The 13,263-nt window shown below is 43.6% G+C and overlaps 1 pseudogene across 1 annotated transcript; it reads right to left on the bottom strand.

Annotated features, from left to right (window-relative positions):
* Positions 1-858: 858 nt before the first annotated feature.
* Positions 859-13,020, bottom strand: LOC110527958 (TATA element modulatory factor-like; annotated as a pseudogene). The gene is made up of 13 exons (XR_016497496.1): positions 12,756-13,020; positions 11,187-12,470; positions 8,419-8,522; positions 6,743-6,869; positions 6,363-6,586; positions 6,063-6,229; positions 5,645-5,882; positions 5,364-5,520; positions 5,034-5,226; positions 1,703-1,772; positions 1,334-1,450; positions 1,177-1,236; positions 859-924 (listed from the first exon to the last, which is right to left on the bottom strand). The product of XR_016497496.1 is annotated as a TATA element modulatory factor-like (transcript).
* Between the last annotated feature and the right edge of the window lie 243 nt (positions 13,021-13,263).

Raw genomic sequence — 13,263 nt, 5'->3', positions numbered from 1 at the left:
GTTGTTTGACCATTTTTTCGTCTCAATCTGATGCTTTTGAGCCTGTGGGGAAACACCACGTGGCTTCAAAAATATGCTGAAGTTGTTAGAATATGTACATTCAGAGTCTTTAATAATAACACCAACAGGCTAAATGTCAAATCACATAATCATGGCATGTTTATGGTGTAAAGTGTTGCTCCCTTAAATTAAAGCCGTCTAGACTTTTCTCAGGGAGTGTCACAGGCCGGCTACTGTATCAAATGAATAAATTGTTGCTTCCACAACACAATCGTTATATTGATTGCTACAATGGAACACACGCTATGAAACATACACGCACAGTGACTGACATATTATCTGATTTTCACAAGTTGTTCACCAATATATAATTATCTGTAGTTTACGGGGTTCTACCACTGCTCCAGAGCTCCTTACCAAGTTGCAGCAATATTATTACATGACCATTACAAAACGCCCCTAATAAAACGTCTGGATTAGTAGTTTCACTTTGCTCGATAAATCATCCCGGCCTCGCTACACTGATATCATCAATATGGAACGTTTTGGTGGCACCACTATGGCTGGTACACAGCTAAATGCATTCCCGAGTGAAAAGTGATAGAACCTGCAAACTGCCAAAGTCAACTTCTCGTGAATAAAATAAAGTTTATGTGGTCGATCAGAAGACTAAACTACACATGTATTAAACCTGGCGCATACCTTCTGCAAACTAAAATGTAGAAACTCCAGGTCGCCATAACACCGGAAACCTTACACCGGCACACAGTGTACTATTAGTCACAAGGTGGAGATGTAGGATGTAGTTGGGTTTTGGGTTTTGTACATGTTCTTGACGTCCTCCAGGTCGAGTCTCAGCTACTCTGCCTCCTCAGCCTTCTCTCCATACATCTGGAGGATGGTGTAGCATCTCAGCTCAGGCTCCTACAACACAGTCAGTCACACAACGCGGGCTCAGAGGATAACACTAGATCTATAGTCTCAAGAGGGCTAACTCTAATGGACTTTTCCTTATCTGTGACTAGCTGCTTATAAAGCTCTGTCCAGCAACTCATCTTACCAGATGTTAGTTTTCCTTGCCATAAGTTCTCTATTCATTTTACATCCCTAATATTGGGCAAAAAAATGGAGGTTGGCTGGGTGTGAAAGGGTAAATTGTGTGCCTGTGGCGAGTACCTGGGAGGAAGAGGAGTGCAGGCCTGTGTGGTCTACTGCACTGATGGAGCTGGAACGGGACTGGGAGGGGGTAGATGAGGCTGGGGGCTCACTCACAGACTGAACCAATGACTTCCACTCCTAATGACAGAAACAGCATGTCATTTTCCCTCCACACAGACATTGATATAAAACAGAAATCGATTCCCTTGAGGGTCTCTTGTGCTAGGTAGCGTTTTGTCCTTTCTTGCTCCACCTTCATTTTTTCCATCTCCAGCTGATTGGTCAGGAGTAGCTGGTGGGAGGAACAGAGGAGGTTAAATCAACTGTATTTATGAATCCCTTTTTACATCAGCAGATGTCACAAGGTAATATACAGAAACCCAGTTTTAAACCCCAAACAGTAAGCAAGGCAGATGTAGAAGCACGGTGGCTAGGAAAAACTCCCTAGAAAGGAAGGAAACCTAGGAAGAAACCAGACTCTGAGGATGTGTGAGAAGTGTTGTTACGTTACTGCAGGATAAATTGGGCAGGGGAAGAAACATGCCTTGTCCTTATTGGCCTCCTCCTGTGTTCGAGTGTGCTCTCCCCTCAGATTCTCCAGCTCCACATGCTCCCTACACCATAAGGATGACAGAAAATGGCCCGTTAATGGAAAGGCTCCAAAGCTTTGTAATGAATAGCCATTAGGTCCACCTCAATGTACAGTGCCTTCAGAAAGTATTCATACCCCTTGACTTATTCCACATTTTGTTGTGCAACATCATACATTCAAAAATGATTAAATACATCTCACCCATCTACACAGAATAACCCATTATGGCAAAGTGAAAACATGTTTTTAGAAATGTTAGAAAATGTATTGAAGATTAAATACAGAAACATCTCATTTACATAAGTATTCACATCCCTGAGTCAATACATGTTAGAATCCGATTACAGCTGTGAGTCTTTCTGGGTAAGTCTCTAAGAGCTTTCCACACCTATATTGTACAATATTTGCCCATTATTCTTTTCAAAATTCTTCAAGCTCTGTCAAGTTGCTTGTTGATCACTGCTAGACCACCATTTTCAAATCTTAGCGTACATTTTCAAGCAGATTTAAGTCAAAACTGTAACTCAGCCAATCAGCATTCACGGTCTTATTTGTAAGCAACTCCAGTGTAGATTTGGATTTGTGTTTTAGGTTACTTTTGAAAGGTGAATTCATCCCCCAGTGTCTGGTAGAAAGCAGACTTGCCTGTTGTCACGCCCTGACCGTAGATATCTGTTCTTCTATATATTTTGGTTAGGCCAGGGTGTGACTAGTGTGGGTACTCTAGTTTTTGTGTGTCTAGGGCTTATGTATGTCTATGTTGGCCTGAAGTGGTTCCCAATCAGAGACAGCTGTTTATCGTTGTCTCTGATTGGGGATCATATTTATATTTTTCTCATTTGTGTTGTGGGATCTTGACTATGTTTAGTTGCCTGTCTGCACTAATTTTGTATAGCTAAGGAGGAGATAGAGGCAGCGAAAGCGGAACGGCGACGATACGAGGAGATAGCTCAACGGAGCAAGCACGAGAGGCAACCCCAATAATTTGGGGCACATTGAGCCAGTCAGGGAGTCGAGTGAGGAGCTCGACGCAAGATTCCGGAGAGAGGTGCTGGCATTGAGAGTGCTGCAGAGCGGGCGTGCTGAGGTGCGTGTCATCAGCCCGGTAACACCTGTACCGGTCCCACGCATCAGGTCTTCAGTGCGCCTTCACAGCCCAGTGCGTCCTGTGCCTCCTCTCTGCACTCGCCCTGAGGTGCGTGTCATCAGCCTGGTGCCACCTGTACCGGCCCCACGCATCAGGTCTCCAGTGCGCCTCCACAGTCCAGCGCTTCCGGCGACGGTCCCCATTCCGGGGCCTCCGGCGACGGTCCCCAGTCCAGTTCCCCAGAAGCAGAGGGATCAGCGTAAGGAGGGGGGGCTGCATCCAGAACCGGATCCGCCACCGAGGGTAGATTTCCACCCGGACCCTCCCCTATAGGTTCAGGTTTGCGGCCGGGAGTCCGCACCTTTGTGGGGGGGGGGGGGGGGGGGTTGCCTGTCTGCACTAATTGTGTATAGCTTCACGTTTCATTTGTTGTTTTTGTTAAGTGTTTCATTTATTAAAAGAGAATGTACGCATACCACGCTGCCCCTTGGTCTCACTCATACGATGATCGTGACACCTGTGCTTAGCTCCATTACATTTTTTTTTTATTGTGGAAAAACTCCACAGTCCTTAACAATTACAAACATACCCATAACATCATGCAGACACCATTATGCTTGAAAATATGGAGAGTGATACGCGGTAATGGGTTGTATTGGATTTGCTCCAAACATATCACTTGGTATTCAGGAGAAAAAAAAGTTAATTGCTTTGCCATATTTTTTTGCCCTGTGCCAAACAGGATGCATGTTATGGACTATTTTTATTCTGTACAGGCTTCCTTCTTTTCACTCTGTTAATTACAGTGCCTTGCGAAAGTATTCAGCCCCCTTGAACTTTGCGACCTTTTGCCACATTTCAGGCTTCAAAAATAAAGATCTAAAACTGTATTTTTTGTGAAGAATCAACAACAAGTGGGACACAATCATGAAGTGGAACGACATTTATTGGATATTTCAAACTTTTTAACAAATCAAAAACTGAAAAAAAAGTAAAAGATACCTTAATAGAAAATGACTCCAGTAAAAGTGAAAGTCACCCAATAAAATACTACTTGAGTAAAAGTCTAAAAGTATTAGGTTTTAAATATACTTAAGTATCAAAGTAAATGTAATTGCTAAAAAATACTTAAGTATCAAAAGCACAAGTATAAATCAAACCAGATGGCACAATTCGATTTTTTACGGATAGCTATGGGCACACTCCAACACTCAGACATAATTTACAAATGAAGCATTTGTGTTAAGTGAGTCCGCCAGATAAGAGGCAGTAGGGATGAACAGGGATGTTCGAATTTGACAATTTTCCTGCATTCAAAATGTAACAAGTACTTCTGGGTGTCAGGGGAAAATGTATGCAGTAAAAAGTATATCATTTTTATTCAGGAATGCAGTAAAAGTAGAAGTTGTAAAAAATATAAATAGTAAAGTACAGATACCCCAAGAAACTACTAAAGTATACTTTCAAGTATTTTTACTTAAGTACTTTAGACCACTGCAACTGTTTTAAAGTCACCATTGGCCTCATAGTGAAATCCCCGAACGGTTTCCTTCCTCTCCGGTAACTGAGTTAGGAAGGACGCCTGTATCTTTGCAGTGACTGGGTGTATTGATACACCCAACCACAGTTTAATTAATAACTTCACCATACTCGAAGGGATTTTCAATGTCTGCTTTTTGTATTTTGACCTATATACCAAAAGGTGCCCTTCTTTGCGAAGCATTGGAAAACCTCCCTGGTCTTTGTGGTTGAATCTGTGTTTTAAATGCACTGCTCAACTGAGTGAACTTGTATGTGTGGGGTACAGAGATGTGATAGTCATTCGAAAATCATGTTAAACGTGTTAAACGCTATTAACACAGTGAGTCAATGCGCCTTATTTTGTGACTTGTTAAGAATATTTTTACTCCTGAACTTACTTAGGCTTTCCATAACAAAGGGGTAGAATATTTACTGACTCAAGACATTTCAGCTTTTCTATTAAGTGTAAAACAATTCCCATAACATAATTCCTATTTTACATTATAGGGTATTGTCTGCAGGCAAGTGATTTTTTAATTTTTTTTTATCCATTTTAAATTCAGGCAATAACACAACAAAACGTGGAAAAAGTCATGGGGTGGGAATACTTTCTGAAAACACTAAGTGAACTTACTACTGTGTCTCACCGAGCCTGTGTTAAAAGCCCTCCAGTACCTGCTGCTGTCATCCTCCAGTTTCTCCAGCCTGGTCTTTTCTGTGTCCAGCTGACAGTGGAGACGCCCTTTCTCCTGGCGAAGCAGGGAATTCTGGGACTCCAGTGAGACCAGCTGGGCATTAATGGCCAGAAGCTCCTCAGTTGCTGCGCGCTCCTTTTCCACAGCAACAGCCAGCTGGGCCTGTGCCTCTGCTGTTGAGTTAAAGGGTGGGAGGTTAAAGGAATTAAACCTGCATCTAAAAATAGGAGCAATCTGTGGTCCTGACAAGATGTAGAAAGCTCTTGTTACAAACTAAAGTAAATTGTGACTTCAGAGGTTCTGTTCTCACCGACTCGATCTGAAATGTTCTTCTCCAGTTTCTCCCATGATGCCATCTGGCCAACCAGCGAGGCCTGCAGGTTTTCGATCTGTCTGAGCAAGGGCTGTGTTGCTGAGGTAACACTCTGACTCAGCTCCTGGGTCCTGGTCTCCGCCCCCTGCAGTCTCTAAAGACCACCGGTAAACACATCAGTGTGTAACCTTTGACCCCTAACACACAAGCATGGCTGCGCCTTACAGTCAACTCCAAAGAAGTAATGAGGAAAACAGTCCTGTGTGAGTGTCTCCTACCTGCTGCAGGTTACTGATCTCCTCCCTCAGGTAGTCTTCTTTCCTGGCCTGCTGCTGTTCAGCCCTCTGCAGAGCCAGCTGCAGATCAGCCACTTGGTTGACCAAAGCATCCTGCTGCATGTGGGCCTCCACCAGGGTCAGAGCCAGCTCCTCCTTGACCTGGGTTTCCCTGCTCAAAACAGCTTCCTGGGCCTCGCTGGCATGGCTGGCCTTGGCTTTGTGCAGCCCTGCCAGTTCCCTGAGATCACATACACCCCACCATATCACTACATGGCTTGGAAATATGAATTGGTGCTTCTGTGACCATCTTTACCCATCAGAATGTTGTGTCTTTGTGGGATTTCTAAATGACAAGCACATCTGAAGCAGGAGTTGAAAAGTAGAGTTATTATTATTTGTGTGAAGTATGTATTCTTACTTGTAGGAGTTGTCGAGGGCAGCCTGCAGGCTCTTATTGTTTTCCTGGTGTTCCTCTGAGTCATTCTGGAGATTGGTCATGTCCTTCTCCTGGCGCTCCACCACTATGTTCAGCTTGTTAATGTTGTCCCTGTGCTGCTTCTCCACCTCCTCCTTCCCATCAAAAAGCTGGAGACACACACACACGGCCAGGCATGGTTAGATACTAATGGCCATTCAGGATCAGGACACACTTCTGATGACCGCAAAGTATTGAGACTTTTCTATAAAATTCAACATTTTTTAATATATTTCCCCTGACCTGCTGTAGGTGTTCGAGCTCTTCCTCCTGCTATTTAAGCATCTTGTTCTGTTTGGAGATTTTAGTCTCACTCTCCTTCACACACAGCTTCTTGATGTTGGAGTGTTGCAGCTGCTGCTTGGACAGCTTCTCACCCTCCTCAAGCAGTCCGCGGATCTGCTTCTCCTTCTCTCTGAGGATCTCCTTAGTCTGGTGGACAGCTCTTCCCTCATCCCCTTAATCTCCTATGGAGTAAACATAACAGTAAAAAGACTTGAGACAATGCTTGAAGAAGGCTTTTTTTGCATTGTGACTATCATTGTCACTAATGTTCAGTTAGATATATGACAATGATCTTAAATGAGTTCTTAGGCAGTGTGTTAGTTCTTAGCTTATTTTACCTTCTTGGCAATGTCTCTCTCCTTGCATGCTAGCTGGCCTTTCCTCTCGGTGTCTGCGATGCTCTGTGTGAACTCTTCCTTCAGAGACTGAACACTGGAACTCTCCTCCGTAAGACCAATCACCTCACTGCGACACACACAGACTCCTCAGTCTCACAAAGGACCATCCTTATCCAAACACCATACATACCCTCCCATTGACAAAACCAAGAGGACATATACTCGCCGACAAACAATTTGTTTCTTTAGGCTATTCTAATATAGACCATGCAACTGAACAAAAATAAAACACAAAATGCAACTATTTCAAAGATTTGACGAGTTACAGTTCATATAAGGTTATCAGTCAATGGAAATAAAATAACTGGGCTCTAATCTAAAGGTTTCACATGACTGGGAATACAGATACGCATCTTTTGGTCACAGATATCTTCAAAAAAAGTAGGGGCATGGATCCATGGAACACATCTCCTTCGCATAGAGTTGATCAGACTGTTGCTGTTGTTCCACTCTTCAATGGCTGTGCAAAGTTGTTGGATATTGGCGGGATCTGGAACACGCTGTCGTACACGTCGATCCAGAGCATCCCAAACATGCTCAATGGGTGACATGTCTGGTGAGTATGCAGCCCATGCAAACATGAGGTGATGGCGGCAGATGAATGGCACGACAATGGTGCTCAGGATCTCATCACGGTATCGGTGCATTCAAATTGCCATAACTAAAATGCAATTGTGTTCGTTGTCCACCACCATGCAGCACGCTGACATCAGCAAACTGCTTGCTCACACAACGCCATACACGCAATCTGTCCGGTACAGTTGAAACCGAAAACATCCGTGAAGAGCATACTTCTCCAACATGCCATTGGCCATGTTGGAGAAGTATGTGAGCATTTGCCCACAGAAGTCGGTTACAACGCCGAACTAGTCAGGCCAAGACGACAAGCACGCAGATGAGCTTTCCTGAGATCGTTTCTGACAACTTGTGCTGAAATTCTTTGTTTGTGCAAACCCACAGTTTCATCAGCTGTTCGGGTGGCTGGTCTCAGATGACCCCAGAGGTGAAGAAGCTGGATGTGGATGTCCTCGGCTGGCATGGTTACACGTGGTCTGCGGTTGTGAGGCCGGTTGAACGTACTGATAAATTCTTCAAAACAACATTGGAGGCGACTTATGGTAGAGAAATTAACATTAAATTATCTGGCAACAAATCTGGTGGACATTCCTGCAGTCAGCATGCCAATTGCACACTCCCTCAAAACTTGAGACATCTGTGGCATTATGTTGTGTGACAAAACTGAAAAATTTAGAGTGGCCTTTTATTGTCCCTACACAGGGTGCACCTGTGTAATGATCATGCTGTTTAATCAGCTTCTTGAAATGCCACACCTGTCAGGTGGATGGATTATCATGACAAAGAAGAAATGCTCACCAACAGGGATGTAAACAGATTTGTGCACAAAATTTGAGCAAAAAGCTATTTGTGCTGATGGAGAATTTCTGTGCTCTTTAATTTCAGCTCAGGAAACATGGGACCAACACTTTCTTTTATATGTTGTGTTTATATTTTCGTTCAGTATATTTCCATTGGTTAGTTTAGAGAATCCTCCTTTCTGCTCTTACATGGCATTTTCAAACCTGGATTTTACCCAATATCAAGAGGTTGATACACACAGTTTAAGGTTGTCACACTCTTCCTCTAGCCTTGCCTTGTCTTCGCTGATTGTCAGCAGCTGTAACTCCCTCTTCTCAAGGCAGTTTGACATCTCATCAATTACCTACAAAAAAAGTCCACATAGGAATTTCACAGGGAATGCACTCAAGTGAATGAATAAAACTGATAGTGTACCTTGTTTCTAGACTTGCTTTCAAAGGACAACTTAATTTTCAGTTTCCACCAATAATGTTTTTCAAATAGAGGAGCACATTGCTTAATGCATGATGGTTTGGGGAATGCTTCGTATCGACAGGGTCAATCCATGTCATTTCAGCAAGCCATGACCCCCATCTCAGATTGTTCTGTGCCTGTAGTTAGAAACAGCTAAGATTAGCATTCCTGCAACATTATTTTGTTTAAATATCATTTTATCTCTGAGAAATTAAGCTAATTGTCCACTTTAATTGAAAGGATAAGGATTCATATAATAATATTCAATAACTATAGTACATAACATTTCATTTGGACCAAACTTTTTCCTAACAATGTGTAAGCCATGGCGAATCCAAAGAAAAGGTTCAAAGACACCCACTGATCCCTCACACCAATCCCACCTCAACAATGAGTATAGACTATCAGTTTTCTATGTCTGACAAGTAGTATGGAGCCACGGCTGAGTATTGTTACTTCATCATATGTAATGTATTCTCAGTGAATATGGTGATGTTTTTTCCCCCTGTTCAGATAAATTAGTCTTTGAAGTTGTTAGGTTTATCACCCATCCTACATCATGATATTATATGGTTCTGACCACTAGATGGTGCTGTTCCAGATTATGTTAAATGATAGGCCTTGTTCACCCAAATTACAAAATCACATATTGGTTTCCTTACCCTGCTGTAAGCAGTTAAAATGGACAAGGTACGAAAGCAAGCAATCCTAACTTTCTAGCATTTGTACCAAAAATCCAATGCTGGGCAATAGTACCTATAGTATATTGTAATTTACATCCGTAAAAATGTATTGTGTAACTCAATGTAACTCTTATTGATGACAACAAACCCAAAGCATGGATTGCTGTCATACCTTGTCCATAAACTGCTTACAGGGTATGGAAACAAATGTAATTTTGTAATTGGGGTGAACTAGGCCTATCCATTTAACATCACCTGGAACGGCACCATCTACTGGTCAGAACCTGGTAATATCAGGACGTAGGATGGGACATAAACCTGACTTCAATTACTAATTTATCTGAACAAGGGAAAAATAAAACATCCTCAAATTCCAAGAATACATTACATAGGATGAAGATACAATACTCTGAGCCACAGCTCCATACTACTTGTCGATTATGTCAAATGTAGAGAACTGATACTTTGTACTCATTGTTGGGGTAGGATTAGCGTGAGGGGGAGTCCATGAATGTCAGATTCCTTGTGTCTAACTCATTGTTAGAAAAAATAAGTTTGGTCCAAATTTATCAAATTATATTTCAACAAAATTGTTTTGCAGGAATGCCAATCCAATCCATTTCCAACAGGAACAATTAATGAACAATCTGAGACGGTTACCAAAATCCTTTCTTGTGCTTTGAGATGGAGCAACCCAACAGGGACCATTTACAGTGCATTAGGAAAGTATTCAGACCCCTTGACTTTTTCCACGTTGTTATTTTCCAGCCTTATTCTAAAATGGATTTCTCAGCAATCTACTACAAACAACACTCCATAATGGCAAAGCAAAAACATGTTATTTTTATGTATAAACAAAAAAATATGAAATATTACATTTACATAAGTGTTCAGAGCCTTTACTCAGTATGTTGTTGAAGCACCTTTGGCAGTGATTACAGCCTTGAGTCTTCTTGGGTCCTCTTGGCACACCTGTATTTGGTGGTTTCTCCCATTCTTCTATGCAGATCCTCTCAAGCACTGTCAGGTTGGATGGGGAGCGTCGCTACACAGCTATTTTCAGGTCTCTCAAGATGTTAGATCGGGTTCAAGTCTGGGCTCTGGCAGTGCCACTCAAGGACATTCAGAGAGTCTTGTCCCCAAGCAACTCTTGCGTTGTCTTAGCTGTGTGCATAGGGTCTTTGTCCTGTTGGAAGGTCCTGAGCTCTCTGGAGCAGGTTTTCATCAAGGATCTCTCTTTATTTTGCTTCATTAATCTTTCCCTTGATCCTGATCCATGGTGACAGGTTTTCTCCAGACGTGACGCTTGGCATTCAGGCCAGAGTTAAATCTTGGTTTCATCAGACTAGATAATCTTGCTTCCTCATGGTCTGAGAGTCCTTTAGGAAAACTCCAAGCAGGCTGTCATGTGACTTTTACTGAGGAGTGGCTTCCGTCTGGCCACTCTACCATAAAGGCCTGATTGGTGGAGTGGTGCAGAGATGGTTGTCCTTCTGGAAGGTTCTCTCATCTCCACAGAGGAATTCTGGAGCTCTGTCTGAATGACCATCGGGTTCTTTGTCGCCTCCCTGACCAAGGTCTTTCTCCCCCGATTGTTCAGTTTGGCCTGGCAGCCAGCTCTTTTTATTTGATTTAATCCAATTTGGACCAGGGCTGTAACGTAACATGTAGAAAAAGGAAAGGGGTCTGAATACTTTCCGAATGCACTGTACTTTGGTATATGAACATGACTGCCCAACAGTGCCACGATTCTGCTCTCTATGAGTTGGTATTTAAAGTCACACAAACCCATGCACATTGACACAACACACACTGTTTTTAAAAAGTGGTGTTTCAAGTTGCAAAGGTCATGTTGTGGACCGCTGTATTACCTTTTGAAGCCTTAGAATCTGACAAGTTGACACTCCTCTTTTCTCCTCTGTAATTGGTGGGGGGCTGCTATTCCTCTACGTCCTCAGGCTTCTCGCCATTAACAGGCGTGGCACTGCGACCACTCTCCTCCATCTCATTCTTATCCTTGCTTCTGTTAGCACCTCCTATTCTTCCTGTTTCTCCTCCTTCCGTACTGTGCGGGGGTCACAACTATGACAAGAGGTGAGGGCATGGGTCCTGCGGTGACAGACGCCAGCGTCCGGTTCCCTGGGATCTCATCGTCAGAGTTGACTTCACTGACACTGCGGCTGTCCAGACTGCATGCTGAACGAGTCGATGCGCTCAAAGGCATCGGAGGAGGAGCCGCAGCTCTCGGTCAGCTTGGCGTAGTCCTCCAGGCAGGAGAAGTCTCCACAGGCAGCTGGAAAGAGCCCTGCATCAGGTGGAGGCCTGCCTTGGCCTCTGCAGTCTCTTGCCTGGAACTGGCCGAGCTCTCACTCTGCACACTTTCATGGTCCAAAACCTCTATGTCACTAGTGGTGGAGGTGCCTGAGGAGAATGTGCTGACAGCAGGGGAGGGGGTGTTGCTCTGTCTGTCCTCTGATTTCAGGGAGGGTGCTTCGCTCTGCTTGTCCTCCATTTTGGGGTCTTTGGGCTCCAATAGGATTTCCTTAGGGGGTGTGGTAGGGAAAGAGTCAAAGGGGGACTCCGGTTCAGTGTTGCTGGGGGGTTCAGAAGTGTCAACAACATCATCATCAGGTTGGGTGTCTGAGGGAGTAAATTGTTGTTCTGTTTGTGCATCCTCAGGAACAGCAGTTGATTCTACCCAACTCTCACTGATTAGTAGACTGTCAGTGTCATTATGAGCATCACCCTGAGCCAAGACTGGAGGGTCTGGTGTCTGAACGAGGACGATTTCTGAGGAAGACCATTGACTTTTGGACTCTGTCAGGTTCTCATCAGCTTCCTGTTCTTCAAGTCTGTTGGTCTCCTTCATCCCTGGCTTGTGAGGGTCCACATCGTCCTTAACCATAGTCTCCCCGTTCTCATCATCCTTCTTCTGTAGCCACCTGTGGGTGGCACAGATACAATCATGACACCATGCAGTTCTCCTGGGGGCAGAAAAGCATTGAAGAAGTTTTCTGTTCCATCCACAACCGTGCGGGTGACAGCGGTCGTGATGGCCTCTGATGAAAGAGGGAGAGTTGTTACACACTCCTCTGGAGGAGATTCTCATTGTGTCAAGCCCCATCCACCGCTCAATGGCGTCTTCCCTGGTAGATCTAACGGGAAAACAGGTTGTAGCCCTTGTTGGTAAATGGCCAGAAGATAAGGGCATATAGCAGTCAGACGCCAAAGCATATTTAATATTTATTTTATTGGGTAAATTAGACACCGGCTCATCATAGTTTCCTTATCACGAAGACTAGCTAGTGTTTCACTTTCATTGGTAATCACATCAATTCAGGAATAATGCTCAGACGCAAATGGTTGTGTATTAAATCGCAAAACAACCAATGACAGCAGTACAGTTATACTATAACATTAGCTAACTTTACTTCACCTACCGCCATAAGGCATTATCACTGTGTCGCCCCATTCGTCTTCTTTAATGTCAAGAACTCGGTCGATGGATTTCTGAGCTGTTGTCAAAGCTTGTTTGGCAAAACTTGACAGCTGGGTAGATCTGAACCAACTCATGATAGCGGTCTCTTGCTAGCGAGCGCTAACGTTAGTGAACAGACTCTCTAGCTAGCCAGCCAACTTAGCTAGGAGTATGAACATCCACGTGAGGTTTACTAACAAGACAGAGAGTTAACTTGTCAGCTTGGAATAATATGCCCATTCCACGCAATGAGCCATATGTTTTAACAACAATCTCTGTCGAAGCAAATAAGCGAGTTGGCTAGCTGGTTAGCTAGCTAGATAAGCATCAATCAGGCAAACCCTTCCTCGACCTCGATACAAGTCAAACAATACTTCAGAAATATAACGTTAGCTAGCTAGTACATCCATACAGTGGAATGAAAATCCCTGCCTCAACCGGGACATGACTCTTTAAACGTTATTATTATT

This window comes from Oncorhynchus mykiss, chromosome 7 (assembly GCF_057628025.1).
Source record: "Oncorhynchus mykiss isolate SJ-2025 chromosome 7, ASM5762802v1, whole genome shotgun sequence".
In the NCBI taxonomy this organism is placed as follows: domain Eukaryota; kingdom Metazoa; phylum Chordata; class Actinopteri; order Salmoniformes; family Salmonidae; genus Oncorhynchus; species Oncorhynchus mykiss.
The sequence above is the reverse complement of the archived record's forward strand: the minus strand, read 5'-3'. Positions and strand labels throughout refer to the sequence as shown.